Source organism: Populus alba, chromosome 3 (genome assembly GCF_005239225.2).
Source record: "Populus alba chromosome 3, ASM523922v2, whole genome shotgun sequence".
NCBI lineage: Eukaryota > Viridiplantae > Streptophyta > Magnoliopsida > Malpighiales > Salicaceae > Populus > Populus alba.
Window position 1 is genome coordinate 5,081,225 of NC_133286.1, and position 7,434 is coordinate 5,088,658.

Below are 7,434 nucleotides of genomic sequence, written 5' to 3' on the forward strand. Positions count from 1 at the left end.
AAGGAAAAATGTTGCTATTTTAATATTATTACTTGTATTTTCTCATAAACCAAGTGAGAAGAAACTGTAGAGAAAAAAACCAACTATTGAGGCGTGCAAGCATGGACATTAAAACTGCATCTGGTTCTCTTGAATAGTTCACCTGAAAAGTTTAACAAAATATGTTAATATAAATTGATAAAAACTAAAAAGAAGAAAAAAAGAGAGAAGAAAAACCAATTTAGAAAAAAGAATAGGTAGCATCAAATTTCTCATCCAACTTAGAGAGACAAAGAATTTGAAGGAGCGACTGCTAGTTTTGATTTAGAGACAAAAAGATTGAGAGATGAAGATTTGATCGAGAGATTGAACAATAGGTAGGGGGCGGCGACTGGGTTTGCTAGGGTTGGAAGAAAAAACTAAAAAGTACATATGTAAATAAGAGAGATGAAGATTTGATCGAGAGATTGAACAAGAAGGAAGGGGCGGCGACCAAGTTTGTCAGGGTTGGAAGAAGAAACTAAAAAGTAGATTTGTAGATGGGAGAGATGAAGATTTGATCGAGAGATTGAATAAGATGGAGGGGGCGGCGACTGGGTTTGCTAGGTTAGAAGAAGAAACTACAAAGTAGATATGTAGATGAAAGAGAATAAAGATGAAGATTTAATCGAGAGATTAAATCATCAAACAAAAGAGAGTGAGGAGGGGGGTAGGTTTGTTAGGTTAGAAAAAGAGACTAAAAAGTTGAACTGTATATCGTTGAATTGTAGATGGGTTTGGAAGCTATTTATAATACCTGTATTTTTTTATTTTTTATTTGAACTGGTTCGATTCGGTTTATTCGGTTCCAACCTTTTAAAATCAAAACCGATCTGAATTGTTTTTTTATTTTTTCTAATCAATTTTGTTTTCACGGTTTGATTTTTTCGATTATTGTTTTCTGGTTATCTCGATTTAATTAGTTTATTCGATTTTTTTGCTTACCCCTAGTAAAAAGTAGGTCTAATTTAAAAAAAGAATAGAAAACATTACTATTAATTAAGTTATAATTATAATGAGTTAGCTAATTACTAGTCAATTTTTACACACTTATACCATATACTTTGTTTTCTTGAACTTATAATATAACTAGAAGATTGATTCAAGTTCTCAATGAATCAAAGTTAAGTTGAACTACATAAAAAATTGACTTAAAAGGTTATGGATTTTTTTTAAAAAATTTCAAATTGTTAGTAATAAGATTTGAATACTAATATTTTTTCATTAACTAAAAAAAATTTGTTAAGTCATCGTCGGATTGAGATAAACAAAATAAATTATGGTATTATGATGTAAATATTTTTTAATTTTTTTTTATTTAAAAGTATATTAAAAATATATACTTTTAATACTAACACATTAAAATTATTAAAAATATATTAATTTAATATTTTTTCAAATAAAACTCGTTTAAAAACACAAAACAAGCATGCTACCAGGATGTCTAAAAGAGAACCAAATCCCCTCCGAAATATATCTGTTGTCCAGAAAAACTGGAAACGACGTCGCTCCATTGCAAGTTCCAAGATGCCAAAAATTTCCACTCAAGTCTCAGAAAGTCCAAAATTTACTTGACACCCACCCATCACACCACACCACCTTTCCCAAAGAGAACCAAATCCCTCTCACCACTGAAAAGGAAGCAAAGTCGTCGACGATATTCGCGGCAGCGGCGGCCGAAAGCAGAGGCCAAAGCAGCTCTCCCAGCTTCGTACGTAACATTAGAACTTGGATTTCTCAGAGTCTGTTCTGGTCAGTTACCCTCAACTTCTGTTCCATCTAAAAGTTTCGAAGTTAGGGTTTCAGTGTTAAGAAATGGAATCTGAGTTTTGCAAATTTCAATTATTGTTTTCTTTTGTGTGATTGAGAACTTGCATCATTTCAGGGATGTGAAAAGAGGAATTTTTGCAATCGAGGGTTCGATTTTTGAGTTAAAAAGAGAAAGATGGAGTCTTGCAATTGCATTGAACCGCAATGGCCAGCTGAAGAGCTGTTGATGAAGTATCAATATATATCAGATTTCTTTATTGCACTGGCCTATTTCTCTATTCCTTTAGAGCTCATCTACTTTGTTAAGAAATCTGCCGTGTTTCCGTATAGATGGGTGCTTGTCCAGTTTGGTGCTTTTATAGTTCTTTGTGGTGCAACTCATCTTATTAACCTTTGGACTTTTAATATGCATTCACGAACTGTGGCTGTTGTGATGACTACTTCGAAAGTTTTGACTGCGGTTGTGTCTTGTGTCACTGCGCTTATGCTTGTGCATATTATTCCAGATCTTTTGAGTGTTAAGACTAGAGAGTTGTTTCTGAAGAATAAAGCTGCGGAACTAGATAGAGAGATGGGTTTGATACGTACACAAGAGGAAACGGGTAGGCATGTGAGGATGTTGACTCATGAAATCAGAAGCACTCTTGACAGACATACTATATTGAAGACTACTCTTGTTGAGCTGGGTAGGACATTGGTGTTGGAAGAATGTGCATTGTGGATGCCAACTCGTACTGGGTTGGAGCTTCAACTTTCATACACTCTTCGTCAGCAGAACCCTGTTGGATATACTGTACCTATCCAACTTCCGGTGATCAATCAAGTATTCAGTAGTAACCGTGCTATGAAAATTTCACCAAATTCACCGGTGGCTAGAATACGGCCTTTTGCTGGAAAAATACATGCCTGGAGAGGTGGTTGCTGTTCGTGTCCCACTCCTTCATCTCTCTAATTTCCAAATTAATGACTGGCCTGAACTTTCTACCAGGCGCTATGCTTTTGATGGTTTTAATGCTTCCGTCAGATAGTGCAAGGCAGTGGCATGTTCATGAGTTGGAGCTTGTTGAAGTAGTTGCTGATCAGGGTTTTAAATTACTTTATTTGTCTAATTTTTCATGGTTACATAATGACTTTTCCATTTTTCTAGGAAATTGCTAAATGAGACCTCCACATCGACATATCCACTTGCATCCACATCACTTTTTTATTTTTATTATAGCTGTAGAGGTTTTGCATAGATTGAGTTTCCATTTGATGGGTGCCCTCCAAGAAGGATTTTATCGAATATCATTTTAAACTAAGAAAAAATATGCTACATCAGATCAACTTCGCTAATAAGTTTTCCATTAAATGCTGCAAAAGCTTTCACAGTTTGTCATTGAGTGTTTAATTTAAAGAAAGTTGATGAAAAAGATGTGCAATGCATGTGCTTGTAATTTTAAGTATGCTCCATACCATTTAAAGAATGACAGCCTCAATCTGTTTCTGACCTACAAAATTTTGGGGTCAAACCAGGTAGCTGTTGCTCTGTCACATGCTGCTATTCTAGAAGAGTCAATGAGGGCAAGGGACCTTCTTATGGAACAGAATGTTGCGCTTGATCATGCCAGGAGAGAAGCAGAAACAGCAATTCGTGCCCGCAATGATTTCTTGGCTGTTATGAACCATGAGATGAGAACTCCTATGCATGCAATTATCGCACTTTCCTCCTCCTTGCTGCAGGAAACTGAGCTGACACCTGAGCAGCGTCTAATGGTTGAGACAATTCTTAAAAGTAGTAACCTTTTGGCCACTCTTATAAATGATGTATTGGATCTTTCAAGGCTTGAAGATGGCAGCCTTCAACTTGACTTGGGAACTTTTAATCTTCATGCCTTGTTCAGGGAGGTAAGATTTCTTTCTTCTTGCCATGTTGTTTATATTGCACTGTAAATATAGTTATGCAGAATTTGTAAAGTTTTTGTTGGATGTGGGTTGGTGGATGTGATGCTTGTTTCTCCATTGCAGGTTCTTAATTTAATCAAGCCAATCGCATCTGTTAAAAAGTTGCATGTAACCTTAAATTTGGCTCCGGATTTACCAGAATGTGCCATTGGTGATGAAAAACGACTAATGCAAACTATTTTAAATGTTGTTGGTAATGCTCTGAAGTTCTCCAAAGAGGGAAGCATCTCAATCACTGCATTTGTTGCAAAAATCAGAATCTTTAAGAGACAGTCGAGCTCCTGACTTTTTTCCAGCGCCAAGTGATGATCACTTTTATTTGTGTGTACAGGTTAATTTCTCTGATGCTCAATTAATGATCTTTTTCCTAAGTGATGATGCGTTTTCTGTTCCAGGGGTTGGTGATGAATATCATTTAACTTCTGGTACAGGTAAAAGATGCTGGACAAGGAGTTAATCCTCAGGAAATTCCCAAGTTGTTTACAAAATTTGCACAAACTCAAACTTTGGCAACCAGAAATTCCAGTGGCAGTGGACTTGGCCTTGCAATTTGTAAGAGGTAATTCAATTTGTTGATTTATAATGCAATTTGTATTAGCTCACCGGCACACAGTGATTTTTAAATTCTACTATTTGTTTGGACTCTGGTTTGATTTTCTCAGTTCTACTGACATTGAAATTGATTATTATATCTACATCTTGCATGTTTGTGATCAGATTCGTAAATCTTATGGAGGGACATATTTGGATTGAAAGTGAAGGTTTCGGCAAAGGATGTACAGTTATCTTTCATTGTAAAGCTTTTGCATTCCTGAGTGCTCAAATGAATCTAAGAGTCTATTCCTACCTAAAGCAAATCATGGGCAGGCAGGTTTTCCAGGACTCAAAGTTCTTGTCTTGGATCATAATGGGTCAAGTCAAATTTCATTCTCATCATTCTTTTATATATCAGTTTCAAGTTTGTGCCCACATTTTTATTATAAGGTTGCATTTGGTACGGGGTTGAAAATTTGCAAGGAAACTGTCAAGGGAGTAAGATTTAAAGATGTACGAGACTGTTTGGGAACGTGGTTGAAACCGCGTTCCCAGAAATTTCAATTTTTTTTTTTAATGTTTTCAAATCGTTTTGATGTACTGATTTCAAAAATGATTTTTTAAAAAATAAAAAAAAATATTATTTTAATGCATTTCTAAGTGAAAAAACACTTTGAATGCCACTGCTACCACAATCCCAAACATGCTCTAGTGTTAAAGGTGTAAAAATATTCAGGGATGTAGTGTTAAAAAGATGTTTGTTAGGAAGTTTGAAAAAAATAGGGGTAAAAAGGGGTCTCCGTATAAACAAACCAAATTTTAAGCTAAATGAAATTATATAAAAAAAATTAAATGTTACTAGTGGATTAAAATGGGATTAAAATGAAAAGATGATGACAACGTAGTCAGGTGGGGCCAGTAGCGGTGTCTAAAATGAGACATCTATATTTTGACTGGAGCCTTTGGAGGATTAATGTGATAGCCCCCAACTTGTACATGGAGCCAAGTACATGAAAAGGAGCCTTTTAATGCTCTAATGTTTTGGGGCTTGTGTGCTCTTGTTTAACAAGTCTCCATAGCTGCTTTGGCCTGTAATCACTTGGCTGAAATGCTAACTTCTCCCATATCTTGTAAATCATAGAAAGTTTATAATTTTCTTTGGTGGATGTAAAGTGGCTAATTTTCCTTGGCGCATCAACATAGACATAGGTCAAAATGAAACAGTGAAAATCCAATAGTCAATTTGAATTTAAACAAAAATCAACATGAATTTTTTACATCTTCATATCTATTTTTTTGGACATGGCATTGAGAGTTTTAGCAGCACAGACCATGCTTGAAGTATGTAAAGATTGTCAAACTTGTTTGTGGTTTACAGGGGTAAGCAGGATGGTGACCGAAGGACTCCTTGTTCATCTAGGGTGCGACGTGACAACTGTAAGTTCAATTGATGAGTGCCTACATGTGGTATCTCAAGAACACAAGGTGTTTGTTTATGGATGTGTGCATGCCTGATGGTTTTGAAGCTGCTGCCCGATTTACACGGAAAATTTACAAAACAGCATGAAGGGCCGCTAATAGTGGCACTTACTGGAAACGCAGACAAAGTGATTAAGGAGAACTGCATGAGGGTCGGTATGGACGGTGTTAATACTGAAACCTGTATCTGTTGACAAGATGAGGAGTGTTCTATCGGACTCCTCTCGAACATCGGGTCCTGTTTGGAAGCCATGTAAGGGTAGTGATAGGAAAAGCGCTAATTGGAGGGAAGCAAAAAACTGTAAGTCATCTTCTCTCTGCGCTTTTTTGCCTGTAAATACCATACAGTATTGGATCAGTACAGTGAAGTGGAGCACTGGAAAGAACAATACGTCTTGCTAAAAGCTAGTTCATGTATTGTTTTTGTGCAGCTACATGTAAAACCCCAGGCAGCAAAAACAGTCCCGGGGAAATCTGAGTGTCTTTGAAAATTATTATATTTTTTTGGGGTCATGGAGTAATTTGTAAAACAAATGGCTGCTATCATATCATAAAATGAACTTCATTTTGAATGCAGAAATATCATTTGATATGTTTGTTCCTTTTTTGGTAAATTGTGTAAATGTTTAAGGCAAAAATATAGGAAAATAACAAACCTTTAAATTATTTTATGCAAAATTTTGGTCAGTTAAAAAATGTAGACGGGGCTTGGCTGCGCTCTATTTGCCTGGAAGAACAGTCCAACACAGGATATAAATTAAATGAAAATAATTTCTCCGAAAAAAGAAAGAGAGGAAAAAGGAAAAATAAAATGAGTACGAAAAGAATGGATGCAAATCAATATTACCTTCTCATTTTCTTCAGTAACTGTTTTGCCAGGGAGGAAAGGCAAACTTTTCTTGTTTGTAATTTTCATGAGAAAGAAACAAGTATAACTGGAGAAGCTTCATGCTTTTTCAAGTAATTTTTTAATGATTTAGATACATCATATTAAAACTACTGAAAAACACTTACAAGAGCATCGGGAAAATGTTTTTTAAATGAAAAAACGTTTAAAATATAATATAAAAAATACATATTTTAAATTCCAGGCCCATGCTTTTCGTGATGAATTAAATTAATTTTTTTAAAGAAAATGTAAAAAGAATGTTTAGAACATGGAGAGTTTTTTTGACAACATTATTAAATATAGCCAAGTGGAAGTCAATCTTAAATTCTTGTCCTAGGCTCTAGTTTTCATTTAATCTGTATGGGAGTTGATCCGACTTAAATTAATTAATTTTATAGATTTAAAGATAACATGGATGACCAGTAAAAATATTATTTAATTTTTTTAAAAAAATTTAAGATAATAATTTTTTAAAAAAAATATCAAGACAATGAACATTGGATCAACTGTCCGGTCCCCATGCCTCGGGTCATGGACTATTGAGTTTAATAACATGTTTTACAATTTTTTTTATTTAATTATATAATAAAAATAGATGTTCACAAAATTGAACACTAATTTCTAAAATAAAAATTTATTTGAGATTGTGACAATTCCATAGAAAATAAAAAAAACCATGTAGTCTATCTCCTACCGCAATATCATATTGAAGAACAAATTCAAGTTAAAAAATAATAATTAAAAAAAAATAAAAGACAAAAAAAATATAGTTGGTGGTAAACCCGTCAAACCTGTGAATC

The 7,434-nt window shown here is 34.5% G+C and overlaps 1 pseudogene; it reads left to right on the top strand.

The window, feature by feature from the left end:
• Positions 1–1,543: 1,543 nt before the first annotated feature.
• LOC118058189 (ethylene receptor-like) lies at positions 1,544–6,233 on the top strand (annotated as a pseudogene).
• The last annotated feature ends 1,201 nt before the right edge of the window (positions 6,234–7,434 follow it).